This window comes from Sciurus carolinensis, chromosome 13 (assembly GCF_902686445.1).
Source record: "Sciurus carolinensis chromosome 13, mSciCar1.2, whole genome shotgun sequence".
Taxonomy (NCBI): Eukaryota; Metazoa; Chordata; class Mammalia; order Rodentia; family Sciuridae; genus Sciurus; species Sciurus carolinensis.
The window spans coordinates 49,941,659-49,956,443 of NC_062225.1; positions in this window are offsets into that span (position 1 = coordinate 49,941,659).

Sequence of the window (14,785 nt, forward strand, 5' to 3'; positions counted from 1 at the left end):
TCAAACAACATTATCCTATGTAAATTTATGATTACACAAATGGTATGCCTTTATGCCATGTACAGACAGAGAAACAACATGTATCCCAATTGTTTACAATAATTAAAAAAAAAAAAAACATAACCAAGCAAATGAGTATTATATATGCTTACCTCTTGGGACTCGAAATCATCCTTGCTTTTTTCTGCACCAATAAATGACCACATAAGAAAAAAAAAAAAAAAAAGAACACAGACAATAATAGATGTTGGCGTGGATGTGGGGAAAAAGGCACACTTTTACATTGCTGGTGGAGTTGCAAATTGGTGTAGCCATTCTGGAAAGCAGTGTGGAGAATCCTCAGAAAGCTTGGAATGAGATCAACTTTTTGATTCCATCTGTGATGAAGATCATGTGGTATTTGTCTTTCTGGGCTTGGTTTTTCACCTAGTGTAAAGTCCTCCAGTTCTATCCCTGTTGTGGCAAACAGGATTTCATTCTTATTTTTATGACTGAATAGTATTTTTTTGTGTCAGTGTACTGTTCTTTTTTTTATTCATTCATCAGTTGGTGGATCCTTTGGTTGTTTCCATTTCTTGGGGGTGGTGAGGTAAATGTCTCTTTGACAGACTGATTTCATTTCCTTTGAATATATATCCCACAGTGGAATTGCTGGGTCATGTGGTAGTTCTATTTTTCTTTTTCTTTCTTTCTTTCTTTTTTTTTTTTGAGTAATCTCCAATCCACTAATTGCATGCAAGAGTTACCATTTCTGAATAATCATGTCATCATACAACTCTTGTCTTTTTAATAGTAGCCATTGTAACTGGAGTGAGGTGATATCATTGTGGTTTTGATTTATATTTCCCTGATTATTAGTGAAGTTGAGCTTTTTTTCATATACTTTTTGGTTGTTTGTGTCTTATTTTGAGGAATGTCTGTTTAGGTCTGTTGCCCATTTTTAAGTTGAACTATTATTATTGCTGTCAATTATTTGCTGTTGAATTGAGTTCCTTATAAATTCAGTATACACATCCCTTATCAGATGTATAATTTGCAAATATCTTTTCCCATTCTACAGGTTTTATCATGATTCCGTTGATTTGTTTCCTTCGTTGAGCTGAAGTTTTCTAATTTGATGTAATCTCATTTGTCTATTTTTGCTTTCATTTCCTGTGCTTTTAATGTCTTGATCCCCCCAATTTTTGCCCAATCCCATGTTCTGAAGCATTTCCCTTATGTTTTCTTCTAGCAATTTCATAGTTTCACTTCTTACATTTAGGTCTGTGATACACTTCACTTTGATTTTTGAATGTGGTGAGAGTGAGTGGTCTAGTTTAATTCTTCTGTATGTGGATATCTAGTTTTCCCAGCATTATTTATGAAAAAGCCTGTCCTTTCTCCAAAGTGTGCTCTTAGCACCTAGGTTGAAGATCAGTTAGCTGTTGTTGCATGGGTTAATTTCTAGTCTCTCTGTTTTCTTTCATTGGTCTGTGTGTACATTTTCATGCCAATCTCATGATTTGATTACTATAATTTTGAAGTATTTTGAAACTGGGTGGTATAATACCTTCTGCTTTGTTCTTTTATCTCAAGATGACTTTAGCTATCCAGAGTCTGTGTGTGTGTGGGTGGGGGGGCGGTGTTTCATATGGATGCAAAAATTATTTATTTTTTTGTGAAGAAAGCCATTGATGTATTGATAGAGATTCATTGAATCTGTAGATCACTTTGGGTAGTATGTACATTTTAACAATATCGATTCCTCCAATCCCTTCATGTGGGATGTCTTTCTACTTCTTTGTGTCTTACTCAGTTTCTTTCATGAAAACGTTTTATTATTCTTTTTTTTTTTGTTGAGTAAGTTATATTTAATTTATAATAGATGGACATAAAAACTCTTGAATGGTATATAAAAATAATTCCTAAATTTGGCATATTTTGCTGATGTTAGACACAGTTTCAATATGCAATTATTATAATAATACTTATCTAATTCCTTCTACTAAATTCTTCCTTTATCTACATAGTTATTATTCTTTTTTTAGATCTGCCACCTCTTTGATTAAATTTATTCCATTTTTTTTGATAGCTTTTGGAAATAGGTTTGTTTTCTTGATTTCTCTTTCAGATAATATGGTATTGACATGTAGCAATGCTACTATTTTTTGTATATTGAATTTATATCCAGTAACTCTGATGAATTTATTAATTAGTGTTAATAGCTTTTTGATGGAGTATTTGTGATTTTCTATTTTCTTTTTTCTTTTTTGTTATGAGAATTGAACTCAGGTGTGCTTAACCACTGAGCCACATCCCCAGCCCTTTTTATTTTTTGAGACAGGATCTTGCTAAGTTGCTTGGGCCTCATTAAGGTGCTGAGACTGGCTTTGAACTTGTGGTCCTCCCGCCTCAGCCTCTGGAGCCACTGGGATTACAGATGGGTATAAGCATGCCTGGTTGGATTCAACCAAACTATTAAGACCAGGCTGGTTTCAAGGGAGGGGAAGTAGGTTCTGTCTCAATGAGAGAAGTGTTAAATGTATTTTGACTATTATGACTATCTTAATCCACATTGTGAAATTTATTAAATGAATGTGAACAGCTTCATTCCATTGTTCTTGTCTCTGTATTAAATTTCATGTGGATCACTTCTGATTACTCGTACTCCACTGAGTTAGATGGACAGATGTCTTGATTTGTCTGGTTTTGCTTATTTTCTTCCTCTTTACCTAGAAATAACATTGTCTCTTATTTAATCAGTTTTTTTTTAATATTAAAAAAATGGTGATAAGAAACAGCATAAAGCTACGTGGTATCACTCAATTTATGTTAACCACAATTTATTTGAACTCTTGAATTTTACTGGTACTGAACATTGCCTTATTTAGGGATTGAGCTATTAAAAAGTTGTGAATTTTTGCTTTTCAATGATTCTTTTTATCTTTTAGTTGATTGTTTTTCTCTTGATTTCTGTAGCAGAAAATTGAAGAGTAAGAGAGAAATAGGCTGTAGGGATTCTCAAGTCAATAGTATAGAATGGAGAGATGGAAACAGTGGGTCAATATATTAAGAAAAAAATAAAACAAAAAAATCCAAATCAAGTGAAAACAAACATGCCCTTTTCTTCCATGCAAATTCCTTATATGCCCTTCTGTTTTTAACCAAGATGAATTCCATCATAGAGTTCTTTTCCACAGTGAGTGCTTTAAGCATAACATGAGTAGTCAAAAAAATCTTATATTAGGCTATGAAAACTTTTGTTCTAGAGTTCTTGTATCATTAGGGTTTAGAATTGACATATGTGACATAAACCTGTAAATGTACTGGCTTAAGCAAGACAGAAGATTCTTTCCATCTCACAGAAATTCTGGGGATAGGCAATCCAGAGCCGATATGGCAACTTGTAGTTTATGGACACAGGTTCCTTCCATCCTATGGCTCTGGCACATGTGTCTTCCATTCCTAAGGACAAAATCTAGAATGAATTTTGGAGCTTCATTTTCTTTCTTACTCTCAGGGAAAAGGAAAGAAAGAGAGAGGATATGCCTTCCTACTTTAAGAACAGTTTCTGGAGGACTCAAGTGACTGTTGTTTTTGGTCCCTGAGGTTCTTTCTGACACCCAATATATGGTGTCTTTCCACATTAGTTCTCCAATTCTCTGACACCAATTAGACAATTCACTCTTAGCACTATCTACTGGAATTGGCGTCAAATCCCACAAATTAAACTCAACCCCACAAGTTGCTGCCTCCACTTCAGATACCACCTACAAATGAGATGCCCAGGATATCTGCATTTTCCTTTACTCTTCAAAGTCAGGTGTTCCCACACTCCACCCTCAGTTTTCAAAAATTTCTGTGGTGACTCACAGAACTCAGGAAAACACTTTAATTATGTTTACAGGTCTGATATAAAGAATACAAATGAATACCCAGATGAATAAGTATATAGGGTAAGGTTTACTTCCATGGGTAGGAACTTCTATCCTTTTGGGGTTGAGTTATGAAACCTCCTGGCATGCAGATGTGTTTCCCAACCAGGAAGCTTCCAGAATCTCTTTGTTCAATAGTTTTTTTTTTTTTCAGAGCCAATCTTCAAATCCCAGCTTTTCTAGAGGTCCATGGGTTGAAAGTTCCAACCCTCTTCATCTTTCCCATGACATACCCCATCCTGAAGCTATCTATAGACGCCACTCTGAGTCACCTCATTAGCATAAACTCAGATGTGGTTAAAAGGACTCACGTAATAAAATATACTCCTACCACTCAGGACATTCCAAGGGCTTTATGAGCTCTGGGCTCAGGAACTGGGGACAAAGATCAAATCTTTACTTATTTTTTATACCATAAACCTATTTAAATTTTTTTAGTTATATGAAAAACTAAGCTTAAGGGAGAACTAAAAATGTGTTCAATGGTAATTTTATTGTCAAGGAATAAGGGGAGAATGAATAATGAGGGAAAATGTCCCTGCTTCCTCATGAATGAATTTTCTATTCAGAAATGAAAGTTCCTGGTGGTCAGTCTTAATAGTTTTAGGAAGAAACTGGGTCCCCTTGGAATAGGTTTATGGATATTGGCATTAGCCTCACTGTTGTTGGAGTATTGAAAACTTGAAAAAGACTTATTATCATTAATTAGTCTGGATTTCTATCAGTAATTTTGTACATTTGGTGTTCTATAAACTTCTTATATTTGATTTTCCATTTCATTCTTCAGGTTTGGGAAATTTTCTGACATTATTTCATTGAATAGGTTGTTCATTCATTTGATTTGTATCTCTGTGCCTTCCTCAATCCTGAAATTCTTAAATTTGGTCTTTTCATGATATCCCATAGTTCTTGGAGCTTCCGTTCATGATTTCTTACCATCTTGTCTGTTTGATCAACTTTCTTTTCAAGGTTAAATATTTTGTCTTCATTGTCTGAGGTTCTGTCTTTCAAGTGATCTAGTCTGTTGATGATGCTTTTCATCGAGTTTTTCCAAAACCTCTTCTTTAAGGGGGAGATCAATATTAGTGCCCAGTACAGACAATACGCAGCCCTAAACCAAATAGCCCCTATGAATATGTTAACAATATTGTCATAAACAGAGAGGATGAGTTCAATTATTATCTACAGTATAACAAATAGATTTGCAATAAGGTCTGCAATTTCTAATGGAGGACAAAGAGAATGGGGACGGGTTGTAGGATGTAACTATTAATGGGATAAGAAAAGAGTATATAGAAATTCTAGATCATAGAAAGAGTGAAAGTGTAATCAAAAGAAGTTGGTTATTAGTGTGAGAAAAGGGAGAAAGAGACTCTGAGGAAACAGATAAACAAAAGGAAAATAGAGCAAGAAAAGTAAAGAAATAAAAACTTAAAATTTTTCAAAAAGGAGAAAAAAAAAAAAGAAAAAAACATTTATACTATAACAGTCATATAGTATTCAAGCCTCCCAGTCTTCAGTAGCCTGATACATGAGAGGTACTTAACAATGAGCTTCCAGTCTCCAGCAGGTGTCTCAGGATGGGATTTGCCCTACCTAAAGATGGAAGCTTCCACTTCCAGAATAATCCAAGATGACTGCACTGACTTCCAAACATGTTGGCAAATGGGGAGTCACAACACAGGACGTGGGTGGGGTTGGGGGTCCTGAGGTGGTGCACAGTCTATCAGGCTGGGAGTCCTGGAGGCAGAGTGTGGTTGGTTGGGACTGGGGGCGGGGTTCTGCAGGTCCTGGCTGTTGTCCCAAAATGGCAGCAGCCACAGGTAACCAAACCTGTGGGTACTGTGACAATGAACTTCCAGGCAACAGTGGGGAGCAGGCAATTTGCTGGTGGTCTGTAGGCTACCGGCAGACAATCAGCAGGAGGACCTCAGGTGGTAGATGATGGGTAGGTGATAGGCAGGTAATGGGCAGGCAAGAGGCAGGGAAATGGGCAAATGGTAGATGATAGGTGGCAGTCAGTGAGCCATCTGCACTCAAAAAATAGGTGGTATGCTGGCAGATGGTGGGCAATCGTGGTGGACATATGAGGTAAACATCAGGGGATGGAGGAGCAGCAAGAACTGCCTCACAGAGAAACGGATTTTCCTGTGCTTGAAACCCGAGTTACAGAGTGACAAGGAATGCAGCCTCCCTCTAGTACACCATCTTGGATCCTCCTGTGCTTCTCTGGACTTCTATCTGGAGTGTTAGTCTGTGACCTTGCTTGTCCCTAAGTCACCAGTGACCTCATTCAGTTTTTGTTTTTTCAGGCCTTGTGTTCTGCAGATATGAACCATGTTCCATTCTAAAGGTTATACCTATTATTTTTGAATGTGCATTTGCCTAAACATTTTTCTAAGTTTTCAGCAGTGCACATTATACACTATCTCATCTTGTTCTATCTTGATGAACCAAAACAAATTAGTTTCTTCTGGAGAACCATCTTTCTTCCACCTCCAACACACTTGTCCTTGACTTTCATGTTTTCTCTCTATGACTTATTCTTTTGTGTCTGATATACTTCTCTACTTTTTAAATAATCTCCTAAACCAATGCTAAGTTACTGTTACATAAATTCATAAAAATCTGTAACATACCAACTTATTAGTCTCCTCTGCAGGACTTATCAAAGCTCATTGAGAGACTAACTTTACATCAACCACACATGCTCTGTAGTTTTTCTGCAGTCTTTCTTCATAGTGACTCACTCTAGGACCCTCTAAAATGTTCACATTTCAGGCTTACTTAGAAATATCATATTGCTGGACTTTATGTTTGGGGATGTGTGTTCTTCCAATGATTTATCACTTCTTTGCTCTCAATTTTACCAGTGAAGGCACGTTTCCTTTTATATGGAACTGGCAGGCCCTAGACTCCTTCAATCATGATTTTACCTTGTCAGTGTTTCCTTATTGTTGACCCAAGTAAGTGTTTTAAAAACATACAGAAATGTTAAATTATCATTTGTGATGTGTTTCAGAAAGGATTATCTATTTTATGACATTGGGGTATATTTGGGTGATTGAAATAGTTGGAAGTTTGCCAAGACTTAACAAACTACTGGGAAAATTTAATTGGGTCATGTGTAAGGGCATTTTGGGAACCCTCAAAATTTTGTAAAATGAAATTAAACAAATACTTTGGGAGGCTATACCGAGTTGGGTGTTTTGTGAGAGTTTACACAGAGCATTCAGTGAGGATGCAGCTCATGAATCAGTGGCTGTTAGATGTAAAGTCAAATTCAGTGGAATACTAGGACAGGAGATAGAGACAAAGGTTTTAAATAACACATCATATCTTTCAGGAATACTAGTCTTGATTTTTTCCTGTGAAAATCATTCATTTTTTTCTTTTCAGATTTTCTTTCATCTCAATTAAATGTATTACTTTGATTCCTTGGATTGGAAAAAACCCTGGGAACTATTTCCTTCTTATCAGAACTAGTGGTTTCTTCTCCCATGTTAACTGCTTGTCAGTATGATCAGCTGAATTTAAAGTCTTTACCAGTCACTTTAGACAATTTTACTGAATTAACTAATTCTCCAGATAGCAAACTATGGAATTATGTATTCAATTATGAAGTCCTTTAGAAATTAACTCACAAATAATAATTTTCTTTGCATCCAACCCCAATTTTTTGAACTCTGTAATTTTTTTGTCTAATTTTTTCTTATGTGTTAACCTCAGTGTAATTCCATATGTATTATAATTGTCTTTTTTGGACTTTGGATTTCTTGATGGGCTTCACCTTTATTCAGATGAGATCCTTGAATCTTAGTGGAGCAGGGTACCAAACTGAGCTTAAGGCAGACTTGGGAAACCACTGGATTGGTCCCAGCATTCATCTGTTTCATCAGTAACATCTGAGTGCTTAGGATGTGCCAGTTGGTGTTCTAGTCATTTGGGATAAGCAGTGGCCAAGAGAGAAAAGAAAATCCCTATTCTCCTGGAGTGTGTACTCTTTCTTATTTTGGGAGGCGTGGGTATAGAAAAGATAGCCAATAATTTTTAGAACTACGTTTATATTTGAATCTATGCAGCCTGCAAATGGAGACCTCTTGCTAGTAGACAGAACCCATTTATTGATAGACACCTGATTTAATCAGAAAGCTTTAACCGTACTGGGGAGGAGCTTTTCTGGGGTCGTCTTAAAACTGAACACGCTGAATTCATGACTTAGTTCAATGATTTCAATGGTGAATGGCAGTAAGTGAGTATGCATGTATGTGTTTTGCTCTAGTTATTCTCATGTACTATCCTGGCATCTATTACTCTAGTAATTGTGTGCCATTTTTTTTAAGACTATAACATATTTGAAGGCAGGGACAACATCTTAAGTATCCTGTTCCCTTGAGTATGATAGAGGGCCACATTAAGAGCTCAGTTAAGACTGACGTACTGACAAATTTTTTATTCTTAATTCTTCTACTCTGTTTCCTTGTCATGTTTATGTGATGGAGGAAGATGGAAAAACCTAATTTTTCAGGAGATTCACTCAACAAAAATTATATACAATTATGAAAGAAATAACTACTGACTACTACTTCACTCAGAATGTTTTAAAAGGTATTTAATTTAAAAAAATTTTTATTTTTGCATTTTGCTTTTTTAAAGCAAAGCTTTTTTTTATTTTTATATATTTTTATTATAAACAAATGGGATACATGTTGATTCTCTGTTTGTACATGGAGTAAAGGCATACCATTTGTGTAATCATACATCTACATAGGGTAATGTTGTTTGATTCATTCTGTTATTTTTTCCCCCTACCCTCCCACTCCTCCCACCCCTCTTTTCCCTCTATACAGTCTTTCCTTCCTCCATTCTTGCCCCCCCCCCCATTATGTGTCATCATCCACTTATCAGCGAGATCATTCTTCCTTTGGTTTTTTGAGATTGGCTTATCTCACTTAGCATGATATTCTCCAGTTTCATCCATTTGCCTGCAAATGTTATAAAATTGACAAAAATTGTATATATCATGTACAGTGTGTTGTTTTGAAATGTGATGAGCTAAATCAAGCTAATTACATATGCGTTACCTCAAACATTTACTGTTTTTTTTGTGGTGAGAACACTGAAAGTCTATTTTCAATGATGTCAAAGAATATAATATAACATATTGTTACTAACTATAGCCACCATGCTGTGGTTTTTGAACTTTTTCCTTCTAACTGTAATTTTGTATTCTTTGACAAATATCAGTCAATCTCCTTCCCACTTCCCCGTCCCCAGTCACAAGTAACCACCATTCCACTCCCTACTTATAGGAGTTCAACTTGTTTTTTGAGTTCATATGTAAGTAAGATCATGCAGCATTTGCATGAATGTTTTTGTATCTGGCTTATTTTACTTAACATAATGTTCTTCTGTTCCATCAATGTTGTCAGAAGTAACAGTAACAGGATTTCCTTCTTTTTTAGGCCAAATAGTTTTCCATTGTGAACATATACCACATTTTTTTATTCTTTTTTTTTTTTTTTTTCAAAGACAAGAGCAAAATGTTTTATTTAAAGGATGGGGGGGGGGGGGGCGGGGAGAGAGACACCTCTAGAGAGGAGGGAATCCAGAGCTGGTACCCAAGGGAGTGGGGGTGTCTTGCCCCTTTTATAGATTTATAGATTTCAGGTTTCCTTTCTTCTTATGTACCCCCTCCTCCTATCTTGCCTATGTGACCAAGTGACTGAAAGGGCAGGAAGAGAGCCTTCCAGGGAGTCATTACTTTTGTTGGAAAATGTGATCCTTTCCCTCCCCCAGAGGCTGTTAGCAACCGGGTGATGGGGAGTGCTATCTATCCATTTCTTTTCCTTTGATAATCAGCTACCTGTGCTTTGTCCTGGTCTTATTCCCCCTTCTGATTAAGGGAACTTTACTGATGTAAGCGGAAATGGATGATGACTGCTCTAGCTGTTTCTGGCTGGTACGGGGCGAAGGGAGGCAAGCAGTTTAACTTTTCCTTTGAGGGATGTTTTGGGTCAGTTGAAGGGTCCGTGATAAAAGTCTGGTTCAGAACAGGTTGTAAAGTCATCTGAGAGGTGGGTGCTTCTATGAGAGAAAAAAAAAAAAGACATGAGAGCTAGAATGAGATTAATACAAAATAAATACCACAGATCTGGAACATGATGAATATCATGATGATAATGGAAACCAGTAATTTTTTACCAGGAGGTACAAGAACTAGAAGTTATTCCCATGACAAGGCTGGTGAGGACATGATCTCTATATGGGAATGTAAATCTTTAAGGATATTAGTTATATTGCCAGAGTTATCAGGGATGTAAACACAGCACTTAAAGTTTTGTGATGTCATAGATTTCCCCATAAGATGTAATTAAGATATCTAATGTTATCTGATTTTGTAAAATACCTTTTTATTTATTTTATTTTGTAAAATACCTCTGTTTAGTAGAGATTTCTTTATTTCTGTCACTTAGGGCTAGATATTCATACTCGTAAACATGGACTAAGTCTGTCTATGTAGGAGGTTAGGAAGATTTGTAAGCCTTAAATTGACTAAAACAGAAGCAAGTGTACTTTCAATGATTTCTTTCAGATAATATCAAGTTGTATTTTAATTTGTAACATTTAAAAATAATTATATATAAATAATGCTACGGCTTACTTTTGATAGATTCTTAGATTTTATAAAGTATTGTATGGATACGTACATATTTAATGAAATGAATCAGGTGATTCCGGATGCCTAGATTCCTGTATTGCAAATTCTTCTCCCCAGTACAGCAGTAAGAAAAATGAATAAAGCTACACAAAAATCACCAAAAATCTTAATAAATAATAACATAATAATAGAGATGGTTAAACTTTAAAATAACTAAAAGTTTGAAAAAGGAAAATGTCAAATCTCAGTGATCTCTCTTGTTTCTGATCTCCAACAAGTCTTTGTGGAAAAGAAAGAGAAACTTAAAAACCTTAGTGAGGAGAGAAGAGTGGACCTGACAACTGTTCTAAGGTTGATCTAAAATTATCTGTAGAAGTAGGAAGTCCACACTAAGTCTGAAAATGGCATATTGGTATGGTCTTCAAGAAAATGACTTAAAAATAAGTGTGATTTGTTCACCTGTTTTCCTATCCTGTCCTCTTTTGTGTCATTTAAAAAATGCCATTCTATCCAGTATTGAGTGATGCACTGAAAGACAGGCAACTTGCCCTTTTAAATAACCCTTTGATAGCTAAGATAACTTCAAGTAAATTCTTTCATTTGAATTAAATGGTTCAGGAAAAGAGAATACTCCTACAGATGACTGATAAACTCACAGTATTCCAAAGTAAGTACTTACAACTAAGGAGAAAAAGAAGCATATTTAAAAAGAAATTTGGCTCTGTCTTTTGGCAAATTGAGTTGATTGGAATTAAACCATTTAAAAGTCAAGTTTTGATGGCTGAGCCCACCCCCCCACACTGAGGTCGATGCCAGTGCTGAGCCCCTCCACCTGCCCCCACACCAAGGACAGAGGTTGGTAGCTGAGCCTGCCCATCTGCCCCCCTACTGCTGAGGGACACTGTGCCTGCCTCTGTGCTGGTTCAGCACACCCTTGCTGGGGCTCCCCAGCTTCTTTGGAGGCTGGTGCAGGCATTTTAAATTATTCCTGAGGTCAAGGCCATCATCATTGGAAGGACGGCTCCCTTCCTGAGACACCGACAGGAGACTGGAGGCCCTTTGACAGGTTCCTCCATTTACTCACTTACATCCAAATGTTTTCCCTGATAAGTGGATGGTGATATACAATGGTTGTGGGGTGTGGGGAGTGAGAGAAGAATGTGGGAACTTTACATTATGTAGAAGGAAATGAGAGGGAGGGTGGTATGAAAAAAGGTGGAATGAGACGGACATCATTACCCTATGTACATGTATGATTACATAAATGGTATGAATCTACATTGTGCACAACCACAGAAACACAATGATGTACCCCATTTGTGTACAATGAATGAGAATGCAGTCTGTAAAAAATTAAAAGATAAAAAAGTCAAGTTTTGATTTTGTGTGTGTGTGTCTCCAAAAAAAAAAAAAAAAAAAAAAGACTCAAACCTAGATTTTTAAAGATACTGTGACTATTATAGACTCAACATAACCTTTGAAACTTCAACGTCATACAGGCAAGAAGTCCTTCAACATCCTTTTCAAATGTGGTTAAGGAAAACAATAGAACTAAAAGGAAATACCATAGTGTAGAGCTGAGCATGAAGAATAATGGATTATACTGGCAAAATCAGGCCTTGATGACAAAAATTTCCCAATATGTTCTTAGATTTGCTATGAACTAGGACGTCTGTGTGCCTTGCATTCTTTATTCTGATTGGGAGTATTTATTTGCAAAGAAATTTGTAGTGCCTAGTCCTTCCCACAGGAAATATATTTTTCCTCCCCTTTGATGTGGAGTTTTATAATGAGACATTTTTGAAGTTGCAGAATGAATATGCAGGATATTTTAGAATTAAAAAGTGAATACATGGGAGGAGGGGAACAGGTGTCTGCAGATGCTATATAACAGAATGTGCAATAAGACTTTGTTGTTATCAGTAGCTGACATTTTGTGTTGTTTGTTACTATAGCAAAACATGACAAAAACTGACTAATTTCTATGATTAATGTTTTAAAAATGATTAGTTACAATAAGTTAAAGGATTAGAAAGAGAAGATATAGAGAAAAGAAAATCTTTTCAGCATTTTGAGAGACATCATGGTGTCTTAGACTTAAGTAGTTATGATAAAATCAGAGAGTAAGAATAAAAAGAACTGTATGTTTGATTATATGTGATTATGTGAGAAATATGCCAGAAATTAATTTTAAATATTTGGTATAAACAACTGGATATGTAATATAGGGAAAAATTAAGTATGAGTAAATATGGGGTAGAAGATAAAAAGAAAACACTAAGCTTAGTACTAGATGTGTATGACCTGTCTTAACATAGAACTTAAGTGGAAAGTTGGAAGTATGAGTTCAACAGAAAGATTTTATATATATATATATACATATATAAATTATAATTTATATATGTATATATATATATATATATATAATTGGAATCCATCAGCATTTAGATGGAGCCATACGAGTGACTGAGACATCCAAGGAAAAAAATGTAGAATGAGAAATTAAGGATGACTTAAAACAAGGTCATGAGAAGTGCAATTATTTAGAGACCAACGAGTATGTGGCTTCAGAAAGTAAAATCACCAAGTATTATTGTATTGTGATCTATTTGAGCTTTTATGACAAGTAGTGTTTGTTTTATGTAATTGGGTGCTTCAATGTTTGAGGCACAAATATTTACTGTCATTATATTCTCTTGTTGGATTTTTCCTTTTAGCAGTATGGAATGACCTTCATTGTCTCTTCTAACTAATTTTGGCTTGAAGTCTGTGTTGTCAGATATGAAAGTTGCCACTCCTGCTTGCTTTCAGACTCAATTTGAGTGGAATATCATTTTCTATTCTTTTACTTTCAACCTGTGGATGTCTTTGTTTGAGAGGTACAACTCCTGCAGGTAACATATAGTTGAATTATATTCTTTAATCTAATATGCAAGTCTTTGTCTTTTAATTGTGTTGAAACTGTTTATGTTCAGTATTATTATAGAAGGACATTCATTATTTTTTGCCATTTTGATATATTTCTAATGTTTAATTCAATTTTAATTCTCACTTGTTTAAATGTTCTAATGAGATTTATTCGTTACCAATCTCTGCAATTTGTTTTTGTCATCTTCTGTTGTAGAATTTCTTTAAGTATCTTCTGCAATGCTGGCTTAATAGTCATTTTTTTTTTTTTTTTTTTTCCTTTTGCAGTACTGGGGTTTGAATCCAGGTCTCGCTTATGCTAGACAAGTATTTTCTAAGCTACATCCACAGTACTCTTTACTTTTTATTTCGAGACATGCTTTTGCTAAGTTGCCCAGGCTGGCCTCAAACTTATAATCCTCTTGTCTCAATCTCCTGAGTCATGGGATTACAGGTATGATCCACATTCCTGGTTATGATTTTTTTAGTTTGTTTATCTTGGAAGGTTTTTATTTCTTAAACTCTGAAGGATTGCTTTGTTGTATATAACAATCGTGGTTGATAGGTAATTTCTTTCAGGACTTGAAACACATTTTTCCAAGACCTCCTGAATTTTATGGCCTTTGTGGAGAAATCAGACATTATTCTGATTGGTTTACCTCTCAGCATGACCTGATATTCTCTCTTAAGGCTTTTAAAATTCTATCTTTATTCTGCATATTTGACATTTTAATTATCTTATGCCATGAATATGTTCATTTTTTGGTCTTGTCTATTTGGGGTTCTAATTCCCCCTTGTATTTAGACACAAACCTCTTATTCTCAAGGTTGGAAAATTGTCTGCTATTATTCCACCAAACAGGTTATCATACCTGTATCTCTGCCCCTTCCTTGATGTTAATGATTATTTTTTGGTCTCTTAAAGTTGTCCCAAATTTCTTGTATATTCTGATTATATTTTCTTTTCTTTTTCCTTTGATAATATCTGAATATTCTAGGCTGGCCACCTTGTCTTCAAGCTCTGAGATTCTGTCTTTTCTTGAGTCAATCTATTGGTCAGACTTTCAACCGAATTTCTAAATTTGATTTATTGAGTCCTTTATTTCCAAGTTCTTTGTTTGATCCTTTCTCAGAATTTGCCTCTTTACTGAAAGACTCTTTCAAAATGTCCTGAGTTGATTAGTTAGGTCTTATTTTTAAATCATTAATTACTTTAACAACCAATTTTTTGAGTTCTTTGAGTTTTTATCTACTATAATAACTGTGGATTCAGTTATTGGGGGACTACAAACTTCTGGGGGCA